Source organism: Polypterus senegalus, chromosome 1 (genome assembly GCF_016835505.1).
Source record: "Polypterus senegalus isolate Bchr_013 chromosome 1, ASM1683550v1, whole genome shotgun sequence".
In the NCBI taxonomy this organism is placed as follows: Eukaryota; Metazoa; Chordata; class Cladistia; order Polypteriformes; family Polypteridae; genus Polypterus; species Polypterus senegalus.
In genome coordinates, this window is record NC_053154.1 from 183277450 (window position 1) to 183299094 (window position 21645).

The 21645-nt window shown below is 38.1% G+C and overlaps 1 protein-coding gene across 3 annotated transcripts in view; it reads right to left on the bottom strand.

Moving 5' to 3' along the window:
• Positions 1-21645, bottom strand: part of hs6st1a (heparan sulfate 6-O-sulfotransferase 1a) — a 757672-nt gene that overhangs the window by 111517 nt on the left and 624510 nt on the right. Inside the window, exon 1 of one of the 3 annotated variants that reach the window (XR_005634998.1) lies at positions 18601-18925. The exons of the other annotated variants lie outside the window; for them this stretch is intronic. The gene's annotated coding sequence lies outside the window, so the exon portion shown is untranslated. Of the gene's footprint in view, positions 1-18600; positions 18926-21645 lie in introns of those variants that run through there. 3 annotated transcript variants of the gene reach the window in all.

Consider the following 21645-nt stretch of genomic DNA (forward strand, 5'->3'; position numbering starts at 1 on the left):
CTCCTCAATGCTATAAGATATGCTTCCCGCGTGGCGCTTGTTTTGTTTGCTTCTCTCTGTCTCTCATTCTCTCTGCCTGACGGAGGGGGTGTGAGCAGAGGGGGCTGTTTACACAGTGGCTGTTTGCCTAGAAGATAGGACACTCCTCTACAAAATGCCGCTTTATCGCGGTGCTTCTGTATACTTAAAAGCAGGTATTGATTTTTTGATTGTTTGCTTTTCTTAGCGAGCGCCTGCTCTTCACGGTGCTCCTTTGAAGATAAGATATGTTTGCATTCTTTTAATTGTGAGAAAGAACTGCCATCTCTGTCTTGTAATGAAGCACAGTTTAAACGTTTGACTAAAGGATGTTATTTCATGTCTAGAGGGCTCTAATAATGTTAACAGTGTGGGAGAGTTTATAAGAGCTTAAAATATACAAAAATAACCATACAAACATATGGTTTCTACTTCGCGGATTTTCACCTATCGCGGGGGTCTGGAACGCAACCCCCGCGATCGAGGAGGGATTACTGTATAGCATAATTCAGTGTAGAATATGTATTGCCGTTTTCTTCCCATACATGTTTAAAAATATTGGATTGGCTTAAATGTTTATTCTAAATTGGTTTAGAACAATTTTGCACACATGCCTAGTACATTTTAAAAAAAGTAATCACTTTTTTTTTTTAAACGTTTTACTAAACTCTAACCTGGTGCAAACATTGTAATTATCTATATATATAATGCAGTAAGGCAAGATAACCATGGAAAGCACGCCGGAAGGGGCGTGAATTCACTAAGCCGCCGACAAGTGAGACACCTATGGCGCACACAGGAAGGAGCCACGCCCACCAACTCCAAGCCCATTGGATACAACGATGACTTGCAGGGCCACGCCCACCAACTCGAACGCGACTTCACAGAAAAAATGGCGTAATTTATATTCGTCTGTCGTAGGGGCCACATGCAGTGCAGGTCAGGTTAATGTCATGTGCATGCTCCGAGCAACGTTGACTGTTCATAGAGGCATGTTTCTCGCAGAGGTGAATCGCCATATGCAGCCTGTGAAACGGTTTGCGAGGGGTATCCCATGGGATCCTTAAAAAAATCCTTTACAACTGAGGTTAAAGCACAATGAAGTAAGCAGTCTTTAGAAACCGACTTTTCGGTTATGACGCACGACCGCATGCACCATAGCAAACTGTTTTACACACTACATACAGCTATTCGCATCCGCGACAAACATGCGTCTTCTTGGATGCTCCTGCACTTTGTTCACAACCCATCGCTACTACCGTGGTCGGGTGTCTTGGTGGATTATATATACAAAGGCAGCCAAAACCGCACAGAGCAATAAAAAATCTACGTGAGTCACAGGTGCATCTGGACTGTGCAAAGATGACAACGACTCGAGTGACGAGTTGGAGATGGGCATCCAGAGTTCCATCTTTTCATTCACTTTCTGTTGTATCCTCAAACCCTCCCTTTTTAGACAAATGTGTCTTTGCAGAAGTGTTCAACCATCAATAAATAATTATGCGGCGTTTGTTATGCCGCGGGTTCACTATTGTTTTCTATTTTGCTCTCTCCAGAGTTCCATCTTTTCATTCGCTTACTGTTGTATTCTCACACCAACCCATTTTAGACAACCGTGTATTTCCAGAAGTGTTTAGCATTCAATAAATAATTATGCATGCCATTGATCGTGTGTCTACCCAACGTGGGTAAGCCGTTGAACCCCATTCGGGCTGCAAACCATGGAATTCCCAGTAAGTGCGACTCATACGCTCCCACTGCTTACGTCCCAACCCTTTGTACACACCCCACTCCCACCTCGCTACTACCATGGCCGGGTGTCTTAGTGGATTATATATAGAAAAGCAGCCAGATCCGCACAGAGCAATGAAAAGTCTACGTCAGTCACACATACATCTGGACTGTATAAAGACGACGACTCAAGTCACGAGCTGGAGGTGGGCACATGAGCGGGTAGCGCATACTGAATGAGAAATCAGCAGACTAGCATGACGGACGGAGCTGAATAGACGTCCTATCTCCTCTCCTCCCGTACCAACCTCCGTGCCGTGCACCCCCATACCTCCGTCTGGCAGGAGGAGGCGCGAGGATGGTCCGCCAGTTTTCAGTCACGGACGATTGTGTGTTGGTGCATTGTTACAATGTTGCTTTTCTTGCCGATTTATTACATTACCGATTTTTCAAATGTTACTTTTCTCCCTGTGCTTAAAAATCATTAAAAAACCGGCCTGATTATGCGGCGTATGGTACGCCGCGGGTTGGCTAGTATTGTAGATTTTGTTTCATGAATGTAAATGAAAAACTATTTTCAGTTAAGACAGATCTTGATGATTTTAGTTTTGCAGACAACAACGTAAATGTTAATATTAATATTTCACAGAAATGATCTGTATTGTTTAGTTTGATGTATGACACGACGTAATGGCAGAAACCGACTGAACTTCACAATGATACGTATTATTTGGTTTGATGTACTTTTTTTCTTCTCATTTTTATTGCATAATTTCTGAATGGGTCCTTGACCCAACATCTTTGCCGTCTCCTGCCAAAACCTTCCAAAAGTAAATTTACGAAGTCAGTCCTGAAACGACAGAGACGTCACTTCGGGTCTGCGGGTCTACAACTGTGGTGACGTATGGTGCTGTGGCTCTGCAAGTGGATGCTTCTCGCTATATGCAATCAGACAGACAAACAGGCAGAGAAGTCACTAGATATATAAATAAATAGGGAAGGCACTGTATAATAGATATACTAAAAAAAAAACAGGTAAGGGGATAGATATATAGATAGACAGGAAGGAAAGGCACTATATGATAGGCAGACAGGGAAAATGCTATATAATAATAAAATTACTCTTATTACTATAGAGATAGACAGGGAGTTCAGGCAGGCAGAGCGGTGAAGGTTAAAAAGAAAAAAAAAATAACATTTTCTCCCCAGCGGGAAATCAAACTCTGGTCTTTGAGACACGGCAAGCCTGCTGCGCTCTGAGTCAGCAAATCTTACCGGTACGCCACAGAAGCTGTTGTATTGTTCTTGAACCTTTTGTGAAAGTGTTTATTTGATCTTTGGATGTCAGGCTTCACACATTTTTATAGTTTATGCCTACATTTTGTAACATTTATTACTAAAATATGAAAAAAGTTTCTGTTTTAACAATGTGTTTACACAGATTACTGTAGAAACGGAACACACATGAAATGTGTGTGTTCCAAATAATGATCTATTATTTCCACTCTAACTCTACTTCACTCCCAGATAATCAATCAAGACATGAGCTGGGAGAAGTTTGTGTACATTCTAAGTCGGTGGGGGGATGGAATAGCCGGCTGCTCGCAGCTTGTCTTTATCAGCACATTTAAAGGACAAAAGACGCTGGCGGAGAGGCATGAACGGATTTAAGGTGGGCCTGATCTACAAGTTTTTTCGTAGGCTCTGGTAATTCTAGTGTTAAATCAAACACCCAGATGTTGTCAATTTGGTATTTGCACATTCTCCCTGTGTCTGTGTGTGTTTTCCACCCATATGCCGAAAGACTTGCATACTAGGTTAAGTTGAGTCTTCAAACAGGGATCTGTGTGCATGTTTGAATGAGCAGTGTTATCTAGTTTTAAGATATTTTTTAATTTTAGTTTTTATATTTATTTTTAATTTTCACCATTTTCTGTTTTTTTTTTGTATTTCACATTTGTTTTTCAGTTGTTAAAATTTTAGTTTTTGTTACATTTTATTAGTTCTATATTACTCACTAAAATGTCCATAAGGGCACAGTTTTGAAAGTATAAAACAGTTTTCTTTATAGTCAGATTATGAATCATTCACATTGTATCTGTCAACTTAATACATACAATTTAACTGCCTGTGACAGAACTCCATTTTCTCCTGACAGTTCAGCTTCTAGTACAATAAAAAAATGCAAGAATCAATTAATATAGGTGGTCTAATGTCATGATTCTTTAACCTGCAATAATCAAATGGTTATTTATTTCAAAACAACTTTTTTATTTTTGAGATTCCAGTTGCGAACAGTAAGATCACCATACACATATACTTGAATATGTATTATTGATTTCTTCTGATGCCAACTACATCTATTCATTTCAAAACGTTGAAAGTTTTTTTCAGTGAACTTTTACTTTGCTTTTTTTTTAATACTTTTAAAGTCACTACTTGAACTGTGTTAATAGCAACAATTGCAGAAATCAACAAGAAAGTTTTTTTCATGTATATACTGCATTTCTACAAGCATACCATTTACATTAAATACTGAACATCTGTTATAGCAAAATCTCACATCATTCACTTAGTAAGCAGCATGAAAAACCTGGTGTTCCCTCCAAACCTAAACTGGTAGGTTGCAATTATCAACACATAAATAAATAGATTTTTGCCAATTGAGAATGCCTAATGACACACTTCTAATATCCAGTTATAAAACAATGTTTGCAGTTATGCATACTCAGTCCACATTCACATGGGGAGAACATGCAAACTCCATACATACACTGATCAGGCTAACAATCAAACCTGTACTAATGGCACTGTGTAAAATGAATAATAATAATATACAGCCAAAAGAATACAACAGAAATAAAAGTAAAGGTGACATTAAAAACATGGGATACAAACTAGTATCAGACATTAATGAATATTTTAAAGTAAAAGTTTTGAATTAGAGTAAGAAACAAGCAGGAAAACAAACAAGAAAGCCATTAACAAATAATACATTTTTTGTAAGCTTACTAGTAAAAAAATGTTGTTGTTGTAATCACCCATGATAATTAGATAACAAACATTGAAAAGGACAAGAGTGGATTTGATATCATTATCAGTTTTACAGCCATAGCTGTACAGACATTGACCTTTCAATGGCTATTTGTTTCTATATCTCCGCACTGCTGCAAAGTGAACACTCAGATGAAGATTCCCTGTTAAAAACTTTGCAATATAATAAATATAATTGTAATAATAAATATATTACAATTATTCCAGTCCATCCATTTGCTATCAATGAAGCTTTTAACATAGAGATTGTCATCATGACATCTTTAGTAATAATCTGATTAAAACTAAGCATATATGTGTAACTTCTACTAAGTTATCGACTGCACACTATGCAACTGCTTAACATGTCACTGCAAATGTACGGTCAATAACAAAGCAATATTTGTGGGAAGTATGGTTAAATGGCTGAAATTCTTACATTCTTTGGCATATAAATTTAACATTTTTTCAGTCAAAATACTGACTGAATTTGAAATGTGGGGGTGGCTATTCAAACTTGACAAGGTCTATAGTTTTCAAACTATTTAGCTGTATTTTTCAATGCAATGTTTGGTATGTTTTAATTTAAGCACCTTTTCATTAAAGTTTAGCGAAAGCTGTCTGCCATTTGCAGACAATGGAACCTCTATCACTGACAGTTAATTTTAGTGAATGGAATTCAAGGAATAATTCACTGACAAGTGATAAGGCTTTGGTATTCACTGTCAGTTCTAGAAATGAAAGCTGACTAATGGATGAAAAGGCCAAAGAAGTTCACAGATTCAGATGCCAGCAGCAAGCCATACTTGTGAAAGTGCACAAATCAATGTTCATTCCTAACCAAATTTACAACTGTAAGATTTTTCAATACTATATAATAAATATTCTGGAAGCTGAATTCTCACATGTGCATTATTCACAAAGACTAGAGTGGTGAAAATCAAAATAAAAATTACAAAACCTAGATTTGCTCTCATTTTTATTTGTCTGTTGTTGTTTAGTTATAGTTTTCACTTTTTCATTTTTATTTCAGTTAATAAAATAATTACATTTTAGTTAACGGGAATAAGATTGTGTGAAAAGACTGTTTCCAACCTTGCTTCCAGTGCTATGAGGATGGACTCTGGCCCCCTGTAACCCTGAATTATATTAGGTGGGTTGAAGAATGATATGATATATTGTATCATTAAGCCACAATATCCATCCATCTATCCATTATCGAACTCGCTATATCCTAACTACAGGGTCACGGGGGTCTGCTGGAGCCAATCCCAGCCAACACAGGGCACAAGGCAGGAAACAAACCCCGGGCAGGGCGCCAGCCAACCGCAATATGCCACAATACATACAAATAAATTTGATATCCTAAAGGGAGGACTGAAATGGAATAGTAGCAGGATAAACTATGGCACAGAATTTCTCACATTGAGCCTTTTTAGACATTATTACCCTGACAGTATGCTTTTATTTGAAAAATGAATTTAGAAGCAATGTCGTCCAATCATGACAACACCATGCAAATACCTGAAGGAATGGATTCCAAATGAGAAATAAACCAAGGCTCAATCACTATGACATGCCAGTGTTCACATATGCACTTAAAATAAATAAAAATTAAATAAATGGCAATTTCCATTAACAGAATGCCTGCATCATAGTTTGTAGCCAGAATAAAGTGACACACAGCTTAATCTAGAGCTTGTAAGCAATAAAATAAATCCAAACTTACTCAAGACACACTGATAACAGGAAACATTTCAGCTAAAACCATTAAAAAAAAAGCCAAGAAGATAAAAATGGTTCAAACACCTTCCATCCTAATCAGCAAACTTGCAGCAGTAGGTAAGAAACTGAAGAGTTAATGGCCAAAGTGTCTTTTTTTTTGCTGACATTTTATAGAACCAGTTTTTCTGACCTTATTTTGGCCTCTCTGCTTTTCTCTTCGATGAAATGCAACTCCAACTAAAACTGGCAGCAAGGTGACTCATGTATTGACAGCTGGACATGCATATTTCACAGTATGTCGTTTGATAATTCAACAAACATAGAAGCAAAAGTGCTGTTCTGTAAGTACACAGAGGAATGGTGCAAAAGGCTTTTACACTAATACCAACAATGGAAATGCAATTGATATAACAAATGACAACATATGTTAACTTTATTCAGAATGAATGCAAATCATACAAGTTGACTTTCAAATGATTCATTTTATTTTGTTGTATATACTCTGCCCTGGGTATGATGCTAAATTTCATCCAGCCTTGCAAGCGGTCCTCCAACTTGCAGGGAAATCATGGGGGTTAGTGGCAGGATTGGCATTCCAGCCACTGTAAAAAAAACTTCACACAGCTGTGAGATGACTGAAAGGACTCCTTTTTGCTCTCTGTGGGAGTAGCTCTGCTGCAGCCGCCCATAGGAAGGCTGCTCGTATCATGAAGGAGATGCGGAAAGCCCTTGAAAGCCCCATCCCCAGAAAAGTCGAAACCGCCAGAAAGTCAGTGAGGTCAGGCCTGTTGAGGATCAGAACTGGTGTGGTGCTGAGGCGTTGCTCGCTGCACGGCAGCACTCGGGTCCCAATTTGAGGTGGCCCATCCGGGTAGGCATGTGGAACATCTTGTCTCTCCGGCCTGATGATCATCTTCCTCTGCTATTGGAGGAGCTGCATAAACTCTACATTTCAGTGGTGGCACTCTCTGGGGTGCGCAGACCTGGGACTGGCCAGATCTTTGTAGGTGGATACACCTTTTATTGGTCTGGTCGCTCTGATGGCTGTCATACTCGGGGAGTAGCTGGTGCTTTAGTGGATTGACTTCTTCTGATGGTGTCCGATGTCACTCCTTTCAATGAGTGTATTACTGTATGAGACTCAGATTACGGCACTCCCTGCCGTAGTGCTGTGTCTGTTGTCTTCCTCACCGAGACATCACTCACCGGGGTCGAAGCATACACCGAGACATTTTATTCACAACTTCACTCGGTGGTTGATGGGTGTCCACGAGGTGACACTCCTCTAGTCATTTGTGACTTCAATGCAACCACTAGCACTGACTGGACTAGCACAAACTGCAGTGTCTACTGAAGTGCCCAGTTTGTGAATTCTGACCACAGACTTGTTGTTGCTACTGTAAAGATCCAGCTTAGGTCCAGTAGGTTACCACCTACTAGGAAAATGAGCCTGGACTTAGCCAGACTCCAAGACCAGGCTGTTTCTAACAGGTTTGCACGCAGTTTATGTGAGGAACTTAGGGATTTGGGTGCGACTGCCGATCCTAATATGATGTAGGAGACCTTCCATGACAAGATACTGAAGGTTGCTGAGAGTTGTGTTGGTGTTACCGGTGTTCCCAAAAGGAGGTGTTGCATCTCATAGGGCACCCTGGATATCATCAAGAGGAGTTGCAGCCCACAGCTGCGCTGAGACGAAGACTGGACTCCTTTGGTACAGTGTTTCTCTGGAGCAGGGGTCTCCAACTTTTTTTCCCCTGAAAGTTACTTTTACAAAATGAAAATGGCCAAGAGCTACTCATGTATTCTAATGTTTATTCTCATAGATTATTTCAACCCAAACAAACTGGATAAGCTTGTTTTGCCTGAACATTTACAAAATGTTGGTGTCCACAACTCACATTTTGCATTAAAACATCATAAAATTTTTTAGTTCACCTGCAAGTGCATTTTGTATGCCTGTATGCATTTTCTAGTGTATCTCACGCTATTGAATTAAAACATGAATGCTGTCAAAACAAAACAAAGCAATTACAAATACACAGATATTTATTCATTTGGCATTTTGTTACATGTCACTGTTTCACTTCACAAGAGTATTGACATGTCCAATTGCATATGTGATATGTTTTTTAGTTAGTCAGATGACTGGTACTGCATGGAGTCAACAAAAGAGTTGTATGGCGGAATTTAACTACTTAGGTTTACTCTTATGGAGTCATTTAAATGTTCATTTGTCGGTCTTTTTCTGAAATTTGATTTCATGACATTCATGTCAGAAAAGGCAGACTCACAATGGTATGTAGACCCAAACAAAGCAGACATTTTCAGAGCTGCTTGATGAAGATCCTTATAGTTATCTGGCTCTACTAAGCTCCAGAAATGCTCAGAATGCTGCACATTATTTTGAAGGTTTACTAATATATAATATATACAATCCAATGTCTGCCTGTCTGTCTGTATGTCTGTGCACTTTTCACGAGAGAACTACTTAATGGATTTAGATCAGATTTCTTTCTACAGTTTGCTTGAATATTACGGTTGACTTTGCGACGTCTCTCATTTTGTTATGTATTATAGTTCGCTTACGGTACCGATTTATTTGCGCAAATCCAAAATCTATTCAATGGGTCGAGGGGAGGGGCCATCCTCACTCACTCGCCAGCTTCAGGGCGTTTTCCTTAACTCCACTTAGTTAGCAAATGAAAGAACAATTGAATTCAACTTTGTCTGATATTTAAAATAAAGTGTTACATTGTAATTGAAATTCAGATTTTGGATTGTAATTTTGTGTTAAAAGGATCGTGATATGATTTTTTGGAAAGATCGCCCACCACTAATTTGACTAATGAAGTTTTCAAATTTATGTAGGATTCATTTACCCTTTGGTGAGCTACATGGAAAGGGGTTGCGAGGTACCGATAGCTGGCGAGCGAGGTGTTGGAGACCCCTGCTCTGCAGAATCCCTGGGGTACTGCTGGTTTGATTTTGTGTCAAATGAGCACATCCTTGTAGAGTCCAGAATGAGGCACATTACCTGTATTGTGAGGGAAAATCAGTTATAGCACTACGGCTATCTGGCGCGATTCCCCGAGGTAGATCCAGCTTGCAGGATTCTCATTGTTGTGAATCCGAGTGGCTGCACCAGGCCAAGGGGTCACCCACATAACACCTGGCTGCGGCAGATAAAAGATCATTTCCGAAGGGTGGAACTGGACCGCGTGTCTGCCTGGGGGGTTGCCAACCGGGATCCCAGTACCACTGCATGCTCCCCAACTTGACTTGTTGTACATAACAATAATAAGAATAACCATAATTCTGCAAGGGTCTGCCTTACTAGTTATACAGGGTGAGCCAAAATGAAGTACCACATTTCTCAAGGTCATTGTACGAAGGTGGGGGTCCATCGCTAGGTAATCCCTTGTACTTTTCAGTCAGCAACATGCCTTTGCCCATTGCACACAGTGCTTTCGCTATCAAAGCATTCTTCAAAAACAACGAATCAATCATCAAAACGCAACACGCCATCCAAATGCACTTCAGTATTCCTTTGAACGGTGATGTCCCAAATCAGAAAACAATTCTTCAGTGGGTGGCTAAATTTAGATAGACTGGTACAACATTGAACAGAATATCTCCAGGCCCTCCTCGGACTGTACGAACACCTGAAAATATTCAGGCTGTAAGGGCATCAATTTTGTAGTCTCCTAGATGTTCAGTGCGCAAACATGCTTTTGCCTTAGACATTTCTAATATGTTTTTGAGGAGGATTTTGCATGAGGACCTTAATTTCCATTCATACAAAATAAAGGTAGTGCAGAACTCACTGTGAGAGACTGAGGGAGCTGTAGAGAGTTGTGCATGAACATTCTGCAAACCGTTTATTGAGATGCCATCGTCATGTGTAGCGTTGAAGCACATTTCCATTTGAATGGTTATGTAAATAAGCAAAATTTTCACTATTGGGCTGAAACCAACACTCGTGAACTTCATCAGAGACCCCTGCACAGTGAGCATGAACAGGTTGGTGCGCTGTTGCAGAATGTGGCATTGTAGGCCCTTACTTTTTTGAGGAGAGGGGAAGCAATGATCATTGTCACTTGAGAACATTACATTGAAAAGCTAGAGAACTTTTGCGACCCAAACTGGATGAAATGGATGTGGTGGAGGCCTGGTTTCAACAGGATGGAGCAATAGCTCATGCAGCACAGAGATCCATGCAATTTTTGCAGGAATGTTTCTGGTGAAGGTGATGTTGGGTGGCCTTCACGTTTCCCTGACCTTGCTCCGTGTGATTTCTTCTTGTGGGGCTCTCTCAAGTCGAAGGTATACACACCCAACCTCAACACCTTGAAGCCCTCAAGGGCACTATTAGCCATTGCTGAAATTGCCGCTATTCCCCTTGAAATTGGCTGAACGAGTCATGCCAGCATTTAGAAATCGTCTCTAAGAGTGTATAGCTAATGATGGCCACCACCTTGAAGACATCTTTTTTTTAAAAAACAGTGAAAAAAATTTATTTTGTATACCCTTTCTTGTGTTGTAATGATATTAATTTTATCTTGTAGAGTTTTTGTAGAATAAACGTTTGAAATATGGTATTTCTTTTTGGCTTACCCTGTATGATTACTGAACGTTGCACTAATCTATTTTGTTGACAGTTTCAAATTGGCATGAAATACAAAGTAAAGAAGTTCAATAGGGTGACGATGTGGGTAGTGGTTCTACCTTATAGATTGCGCATCCTGGGCTTAAATCCTGCACATTTTTACCATGTCTACATAGGTTTTTTCTTTGAGCAACTACAAACTGGCATTACGTGAATACAAATGTGGTTATATGCATGAGTAACACCTGTTATGAACTGGAGCTCAAGGTAATGGCTGTTTGCTGCCCTACACCCATTAGAGGTGGGACTGGTTCTAGACACCCTTGACTGGCTAGAGTAGGTTTGACAGTCTTAAGAAAGTGTTGACTGTTTCCAGTTAACAGTAGCAGCAAAATTGTTTCTATTGACTCTAAGCTATATTTGATATACAAATAGCTGCAATTCCACATATTTAAAATTTCTCCACCACATTTTTCACAGAATGCCTATTTGTACAGGGAAGACTATAGTCAATATTTTATTACGAAATTTAGTTGGTCCTCCATCCCAGTCTTCACAGTGTACATCTGCCTCTGTTCATCTAGTATCTAAATCCAAACTGTTAAGCCTATTTCCCCATATATTGAACAGATTCCACACCCTGGGAAGAATCTGCTTGGTGGCCTCACTTTGGGCAGTGCCAGGTGCTTCTGTTAGTAATTTTTAAAAACTGCTGTAATTCCTGGGCCTAGAGTCAATTCTCAGCTTTGTCAATATCTGTGTATAACTTACATGTTCATGTGGGTTTTCTCCAGTTCATTCAGCAACACCAATGGCATGCATCTTATATTAATTTGTGGCTCACAATTGGTAATGTATGAGCAAGTATGGGTTTGCACTGTGATGGATTGGCTTATCTCATTCATGGATGGTTTCTGCATTATATACTATATAACACTGATAGAACAGGCTAAGAACAGGCTAGAAATTGTGACACTGTATAGGATATGCTCATAACAAGAATAGACAGAATTAAAGATGAAATATGTATAAACATAAACCAAGCCTATTATGCATTAATATTCGTATTCATTATCATAAACTGTCATTTGTGATGAAGTTTGCTTTACAAGGAATTTTATGTACATCTGAAAAGCATTAATAGCATAATAGCATATGAAGAACCAGCTATTTTAGTATCAAAACTATCAGTAATCATGGATTCAATTAATATAATGCCTTTCACCACAAAATTCTTTACATAGGTAGGAGTATAAATTAATGTTGACCATCCCAGAAAAACAAATTGTGGTATTTATTTAGTTATCATTTATCTTCATTTGCACATAACAAGGTGAAATCCATCCATTTGACAAAAGGTTTAATGTGATCATGAAACTTATCACTATGAGGTACAGTCACAAAGTTCTACAACTGTCTGCGATGTGTAGCATGATCATTACATGTGATAGTATATGCCCAGCATTTGGTCACCCACACATGATCAGAAGTTCTTTAATATATATAGAGCACTAAGTAAAAAATATCCACTTTTTAACAATACAGCAAGTGAAACACTAAAGATGTTAAATCAGGCACACTAAGACCAAGCACTTAGCCTCAGTCAGTCAGTCAGTCAGTCATTGTCCAACCCGCTATATCCTAACACAGGGTCACGGGGGTCTGCTGGAGCCAATCCCAGCCAACACAGGGCGCAAAGCAGGAACAAACCCAGGCAGGGCGCCAGCCCACCACAGGGCACACACGCACACACCCACACCAAACACACACTAGGGACAATTTAGGATTGCAAATGCACCTAACCTGCATGTCTTTGGACTGTGGGAGTAAACCAAGCACCTGGAGGAAATGAACGCAGACACGGGGAGAACATGCAAACTCCACGCAGGGAGGACCCGGGAAGCAAAGCTTTTGTTCATATAGCACCAGCAATTCAAAGAAGGAAGATGATGATATCCCCAGAAAAGAACATCTGGTAAGGGCCACAAATCAAGAGTGAGAAACCATTCATACACTTTCTAGAGCTATTCTACAATGCAACATTTTTCTTGAAAAAAGCCTCAGCATATCACAGTAGATCTCAAACTATAAAATGCTAGGTGAATATTCATTTTTTCTCTCTTTCTTCATTACAGCATTTCATGCATTATTTTTCTGTATTCAGTTCCATGTATCCTAGAATTGTAAGCATCCACTTTAACAAAGACCTTCCACTCCTAGACTTGATTCATTGCCTTACTAAAGCTTCATGTTCCTCATTTTTGATCTAAAATAAAAGTCATATCAGATGTGGTTAATATTCTCTCACACAAACTGCTTCTGTTCTCTCGCCACATATTCAGATTATTTAAACTCAGACAGAAGTGTGACATATTTCAGTTTTGTGTTTGTGATGCCCATTATAAGCATCTAATTCTCTACTGCTGGATAATTAAATCACACAGTATGACAAACCACTAGACACCTGCAGAAACACTTTGCTTCTGTAAAGTCTACATCCACAGAATTGGGTTAGTGGGCATACACTGGGATCTCAAGATTCACTTCTACTTCATACTACTCCAAACATGAATAAAACCACCATGAAAGGCAAAGCATTTAGTTGTAGAGAACCAAAACTTCAAAATATTGCATCTACCACCGCTATGGAGGGCCTTAATTTAAGGATCTGAATTAAGGATAACGACTTATTATTTTAAGCACGGAGGAGACGTTTTAGAGCTACTGCTAGGCCCATTCATATTTCTCTATAATAATTACACAAGTTGTTTGATAGGCAATAAATTCTTTTCAAAGACGTTTTGCACCTGGATATCCCACGGTGCCAGCTGGTGTACCTAGGGGGATGGATATGTTATCTCCAATAAAGGACCCATTGCCAAGCCTTTGTTAAAAGACAGTTGGTGCTGTATTATCAGCTTTTTATTATTTTATCCATACTGAATTTATAAAAGAACATTGCTTGCCGAGTTCACAAGTACATTTTTAAAAAATGGAGTTTAACTGAACTTAAACATTATTTAACTAGTTTTTTAATAGTCTACACATGATTAAAGAATAACTGAAAATGATGTTGTTTCTTCCAGAAAAACAGCAAATGCTTGGCTATTAGGAAACAATTTATTATACCGCATCGACGGTGACTAGGCTGCTGCATTCATAAGGAATACTCATGTTATGATCAGCACTGCAGTAAATGAATGTGTTTTCAGAATATTAAGATAGTAAGCATGTGCAATCTTTGAGAATGAGTGATAAAATATTACCTATGCAAAAATATAAATACTCAAGACCAGGGATGCATTTGCTTCATTAAATGGCTTGACCTACTGTAAATGTTTGGAGAAATTAGGTGGATAGGACTGGTAAGTGTTGTTGGACTGATTGGCCTGTTTTTCATCAAAAATGTTCTAAAGTTCAGCATTCATGGATGGAGAATTCGGTTACACTACGGCATTTATAAAATTGAAAAGTCTGAATTAGTGTAAGCTGCCCTAATTCATGGAGTTCATTAGAAATGTAAATGTGTACTTCATGATGTAAAAGTACAAAATAAATAACAATAGTTGCATCAAATATGAAATATTAAAATGTATGCTTTTATACTTTAAACATTTCCAATTATATTAGAAATTTGTCATTTTTCAGACTATTATAGATGTCAATAAACCAATAAAGGATCAAAAATAAAAAATAACATCATACTTGTAATTGAAATAATCTAGGATGATATCTCACATGTTTGTTTGAAATTTGCAATTTTTTAACTTTCTGCGAGTAGCTCTTAGTGCAAAAACCAATAAGGATCAAATATCCAAAGTATTATAATATTTGTGATCAGAAATCCTGAAATAGCATAAAACGACAATCCACATACCTATATTACTGATCAACCCTGTCTTTTTTTGTTTTTGAGGTTTTGTGAAAAAGAGTAAACTTGACTCCTTGTACTCCACTATGGGGTGAACCCCTTGGGTTGGGTGATGTGACATGCACAACTTTAAGTTGTGATAATTTGTGCTGCAGACACGTATTGGTTTACTCTTTATCATAAAGGTGTAATTTCCTGCACAAAACATGGTCTAGTGGGCCAAAATAAGGCAAACGTCATTTTGCATACAGTAACTAGTCATCAAGATGAGCCAATATGAAGGGGTTCTCTCATACTGGTGAGTCAGGAGGCACTGGACACACCATTCATAATTAATTGTTGAACATAAAAATGGGTACAATGTTCACTTTGATAATGACAAGACCAGACAGAAAGAGAAAACTTAGACCTATTGCTAAAGAGTGTTGTAACTTGAGAGAAAATACAAATATTAGGCGGTATATTGGTATTTGCACACTTAGAAATAAAGGTGACAAAGTGTTTTTTTAGATGATGCCATAGGGGAACTATGTTTGGTTCCCTAAAGAACCATCTTTATGAAGGCTGAAGAAAGAACCTGTATTGCTTTAGATCCATAATAGAATCCAAAAGTGAATAGATTAAAGATGAAATTAAATTAAATTAAATTAAAGGTGAAATACTAATGAGTTCATGATTTTAAAAGGGCTTTTGCTGCATATAATAGTACAGGCTAAGTTCAGATTTCCTTGATCTGTTAGTATCCTTTAATGTAGTCTACTATACATTAAAAATTTCTGTTTTGCCCACATATTAGAAAACTTTTCAAAGCCCAAAGAATTAAATTAGTGTTTGTCAAGCAATGTTTCTACTAAAAACCACACAACCCAGTAAAGTGTCAATAAAGATTAACTAATTTTACAAGTGTGGGGGCACTTTATCTACTCCTAAGTATGTCCTACTGAGAAAGAAGACAGGAGGAGAACACTATAACAAAAGGTCATTAAGATATAAAAGAGAGGACTCTGTCGAATTAATTTTCAGACTGGGCATTTTAAAGTAATCAGTAATAAGTAAAATATGTAGCACGACAGAGAAGGCATTAGCTATGTAATGAAGCTACATATTATCTGATGGGAGTTTTTAACTGTAATTGGTGTCAGACGTGCCAGGTTTGGGTGGCCAGTCTTAATCAAATTTGTAAAACTTGTAAACCTTGAACCAAAGATAAAAAAAGAAAAGGAAATGCAATAAGAACAATAAAAAATATTGCAGTTTTAGGTAGTTCACTTCAGCTGTTGCTTCTCTATCGCAGCTATACTCTTTCTCAGTTAATGAGCAGGTTTTTGCATTATATGGGATAGGACATTACTTCTGGCTTTGAAGCATGACAGCCTACAAAATCTCCATCTAATGGCATCTTATTTTTAATTTGAGAGAAGTACATCCTTAATTAGCTGGTCTAGCAGCTTCCAGCTTCACTTTGGCAATAAATCTTACATTTCTTACCTTTAATGTGGCCATTCAGAACCAAGTGCAGATATTCCAAGACATCAGCAAGGTGCCAGTGGGGGGTTGGGAGGGTGAGAAAGAAAGAGAGGGAAGAATTTCAATTAGATTTCTAATTCTGGCAGAACGCTAAGGGAGCTAGCATGATTTATTAAAGTTATTGCTTTTGCTGGTAATGAGAAAACATGTCACACACTTCTCCAGGAAAGTGACCCATAGAAAATCACATTCCACTGTCCTTTTTCTGTAATTAAGCTGCTAAAACTGCTTTATTCACTTCTACAAATCTCTGCCAGCCATGAAAGCTGGAGCTCTAACAAAGGAATAGCCCCAAGGCCAGCAACTGGGACTTGAGGAACATGGTTTGCATTGTGAAGACTGGAAGATGTGGAGGGAGTTATTCATTGCACGCAACCTACTGACAAGCCAGGGCCAGTATAAATGACCAGCTGCTTTCACCATATATAAAATTACATCACCAGTATAGCTATCCCTTAATTTTGGAAAGGGTTGAAATGTAAATTGCAAAAAATTGCGTTGGTGAATCTTTTGGTTTAGAGTTGCTTCAAATGTTTTTTTTTTTTTTAAATGGTTATGATTTCATGCTAAATTATCTAGGGTTAAACAGCTTTTTTGTGTTTTTTAAATAGGCTTTTTGCTCATGTAGCGAAACTGGGTAATTGGATTACAAATAACTGCCCATTTATGTCTGCTAAAAGTGTTTATTTATATACACACACATACAGAGATATAGTGAGGTTTCTGAGGTTTGCCGCCCCCAATGGGACGACACACCGTAGTGCTGCAGAAACATCTACAAGTTGATCAAGATCACGCTATAAGCACCTGTCGTCAATGGGTGATGCAAGGAACATTATGAATGCAGAAAAGAGTATAACTTGGCCACTGATCTGGCCCTGACGCTACGTGTTTGCTGTGTATGTGTATAGGAGTGTGGTAGATCCCAATTGGCTTGCACATATGCACACACACACACACTTTAGGTCATCATCTCTCTCTGCCTTGATTTTTTTCTTCTTTTTCAACTGTACCAATTCTCTTGGTTGGCTTTGCAATCTTTTAGAAGAATCTGACATTCATGAGGTCTTTCTCAAAGTAAAAAACGGACAAACTTCATGCAATGAACTTCACTACCTGTAATCTCAGTAGAAGTGTAACAGTTTACGAGGCTAATGATGGGCAGATGCTTGAATGGGATGATTCAGTTTTGGAGTTAATTTCCATGTACACACCAGAAAGTAGGTCATAACAGCAAAATGACCTCCATTTTCATCAAAGTTGAACAAGCAAGAAGTATCCAATAGGAGTGCCTGTTGGACAAGGTTCAAGTATCTTAAGAGACTGATGATAAAACTGGATACTAAATATTCCCATTCCAGGTCCCACAGAACAGGTTTTTAAAGCTAGAAATGTAAGCATCCACGGACTAAATGCACATATTTCACTTTCAGGGTTTTAGCAAGCTAAAGCCTATCTTGGCAACAGAAGGGGCAAGACAGTAAACAACCCCTTTAATAAGGTGCATAAAGGTGCACACTTACTAACAAAAGCCAGTCCACAACAGCCTAACAACCTAAAACATATGCCATCTGAAAGTGGGATAAAACTACCCAAAATAAACCCAGATAGACACCCCAGCTGGCCAAGGTGTGACCCCAGTCTCCTGAAGTGGTGAGACAAAGCTGCAGTACTCTCTCAATAAATGGCAATTATTCCAGGTTCTAAAGTGCCATAGACTGATCACAATCCTTATGTAGGATCATTTGTTAAATTAACCGACATAACACATATGAATTTAGACAGTACATACATTATTTGTTTTGGGCAGTAAAAACCTGGATGAGCACAGAATGTCACTTCAAGATAAACAAGTGTGAATGATGAGTGGGGAATTTATTGGTTATCCATTAAACATCCTAGTTTTTAAGTTAACACATTTTGAGATGGTCTAAGTCATGTTTGCGAGTATGGGGTTTGCAAATAAGGGCACAAAGACTACCTCTCCATGTTAAATTATCATAAGATTTAGAAAGACATATAATGGGATGAGAAATGAGTAATAGGGGCAAAAGTGTTAATGGCCAGGCAAAAGGACACATTTTACCTGTTTGGAAAATCACACAGTAAATGGCCATTTCATTTCTTAATTTAGTTCCATAATCCAATGTGCGCCTAAAAAAAACAAAAGGAAAGTCACCATATTTCACAAAGATCAAATTTTGTTGGTGGGTGCTTAACGTTTACCCAGTGTTATAAAGTGGCTACTTGGTGGGGAGAATAATGAAAAAGGTGTGTTAAGAAGATATCTGAAGCATTTACAAAATTCTAACGTAGCCCTAGGTTCCTGAGTCTCACCTGAGGGTACTATACCATGTCTGGACTTGCTACCTTTGCTGCAGAAAATTCCTGAATGGAGACTGAATGTCTGAAATATCTTTTATGCTATTTTAAAAGGAACAATTCATGCAACGCAAGCCAAAATGAACACACTTTTTCCTGAAGAAATGTGCATCAGTGACAAAAATTTTTTATATCTCTCTATTATAAAAAAATCCTGTGGGAGGGATTGACTAGGAGACGATATGTGATCTTCACGTTAAGATCATGGAAGACACTTAAAAGACCCACGAGACGAAAGAGATTGACCCAGAAATGTCTCGCAGGGACATAGAACATGAGATTCTTGCAAGACACACCCTACTTACAATTCATATCAAATAAGCCAAGAGGCAGCAAAATAGTCAGTCGTCTAAAGGATTTGAGCACACACAGATCCAGGGCATATAAAGCGCATAAGGACAATACATTATAAATGAAACGTTGACGACTAAACGAAGAATAAAGAGCAGCGTGGAGAAAAGAGACCCAAAAGCATATTGCAAAAAAGAAAATGAATAATCTAGGTGCAAATGCAGACAATAAGGAAAGTAATAATCAGCCTGGAACAAGTGGAATTGAAAAAAAGCATGTCCAATCGGGCTCAGAATTAAAAAGGTTGGAAAGGCTCAAATATGAAAGGCTCAAAAAAACATTGGCGCAATACAAATGCAGAGAAACATAAGGAATATGAAAGCAGAAAAATGAGAAAGTATCGAACAAAGTAAACATCGCAGTGGCGCAAATAAACGGAAATTATTACTTGAAAAAAGGGAAAATAATCACCAAGGACCAGATGTCATTGAAAAAAGCAGCACAAAGTGAGGTCAGAGATAGAAGACAAAGAGTACAAAAAAAAGTAAAACGTCATGAAGAGGTTAAAGAACAAGGGGGGCAAAAACATGCAGAGCAGGTGAGAGATAATGAAAACAGTGGAATTCAAAAGACACAAAAAAATATAGGCGCGAAACACATGCAGAGCATGATGCAGAATATGAAAACAGAAAAAAACGAAAGAGTCAAAACAAAGAAAGTAAAGATTGCATTTGCTCAAACAAAGACAAAGTATTACTCTGAGAAATAACGGAAGGGCGAATAGAGATGGAATACAGTAATCCCTCGCTATATCGCGCTTTGACTTTCGCGCTTCACTCTATCGCGGATTTTATATCTAAGCATAACTAAATATATAACGCAGATTTTTCGCTGCTTCGCGGGTTCTGTGGACAATGGATCTTTTTACTTCCTGTACATGCTTCCCCAGTTGGTTTGCCCAGTTGATTTCATACAAGGGACGCAAATGGCGGATGGCTGCGAAACTAACCAATCAGAGCATGCAGTTAAGTTCCTATGTAAAACAGAGTGGATATCCATGTTTATCTGAAAGCAGAACATGATTTGACATTTCTGTCTAATCATTCACCACATTCCGATCCATTACTCTTTCCCTTGCTTTTCCCAGATGGAGAAACAAGATGTTCATACAATATGAAACACACAAATTCAGAAAAACGAATAACACCAACATAATATTTCGGGGCAAAATTAGCGATATGTTCCAATGTATTTAACCCATTTCTGTCATCTCAACGTCTAACGCAACATTACATTATTAATGCGTATTTAAAAATCGAAGCTAATCGTCTTTTCTTTATTAAATCAAATCAAGCAAAACTTAGAACGGAACATATGCAAAGACTCATTGATCACGTTCAAAATTCAATTATCAACAACAACATCATTTATTTATATAGCACATTTTCATACAAACAGTAGCTCAAAGTGCTTTACATAATAAAGAATAGAAAAATAAAAGACACAATAAGAAAACAAAATAAGTCAACATTAATTAACATAGAATAAGTAAGGTCCAATGGCCAGGGGGGACAGAAAAAACAAAAAAACTCCAGACGGCTGGAGAAAAAAATAAAATCTGTAGGGATTCCAGACCATGAGACCGTCCAGTCCCCTCTGGGCATTCTACCTAACATAAATGAAACAGTCCTCTTTGGATTTAGGGTTCTCACGGAAGGACTTGATGATGATGATGATGATATAACAATAACTCAGACAAAATTTAAATAGGTAAAGCTGTAATATTACCATCATCATATCAAGGTAGTCTAAGAGCATTGCAACAGTTATATCATGATGCATTGGAAATATCCAGAACTATCAGTCGGCCAGATTTATTTATTACAATGACGTAAAATCCACAATGGCCAGAAATCCGGAGATTCTTGAAAACAATCCCACCAGCTACATTGGCTCTGGATATTCTGACTTTCGTAAGTAGATTGTTTTATCAGAAAGTCTTAATTTTATTGAAAGAACTCGAAACGGTATTCGGTAAAATCCAAGCATACATTTACATGATCGAATTTCAAAATCGGGGTTTACCTCACATGCATTTATTGGTTACTTTACAAAAAAAAAATTATTAACTGCTGATGATGTAGATTGTTTTGTCTGTGCTGAAATTCCAAACAGAGAAACCAATCCTGAATTATGGTACAAAGTCATTGAACACATGTCTCAAGGACCTCATTTAAAAGATTCAGCATGTTGGGACTCGAAAGAAAAAAAGTGTTTAAAAAAATTTCCAAAAGCTTTCATTCAAACAACAGATATGACTAAGGCTCGCTTTCCAGATTATCGGCGAAGAGATAATCATCACAAACAACACACTTATCACGAAAAGAAAGATGGAAAAATTGTGATGGTCGATAATTCAATGATTGTAGCATATAACCCGTATTTGCTAAAAAGATTT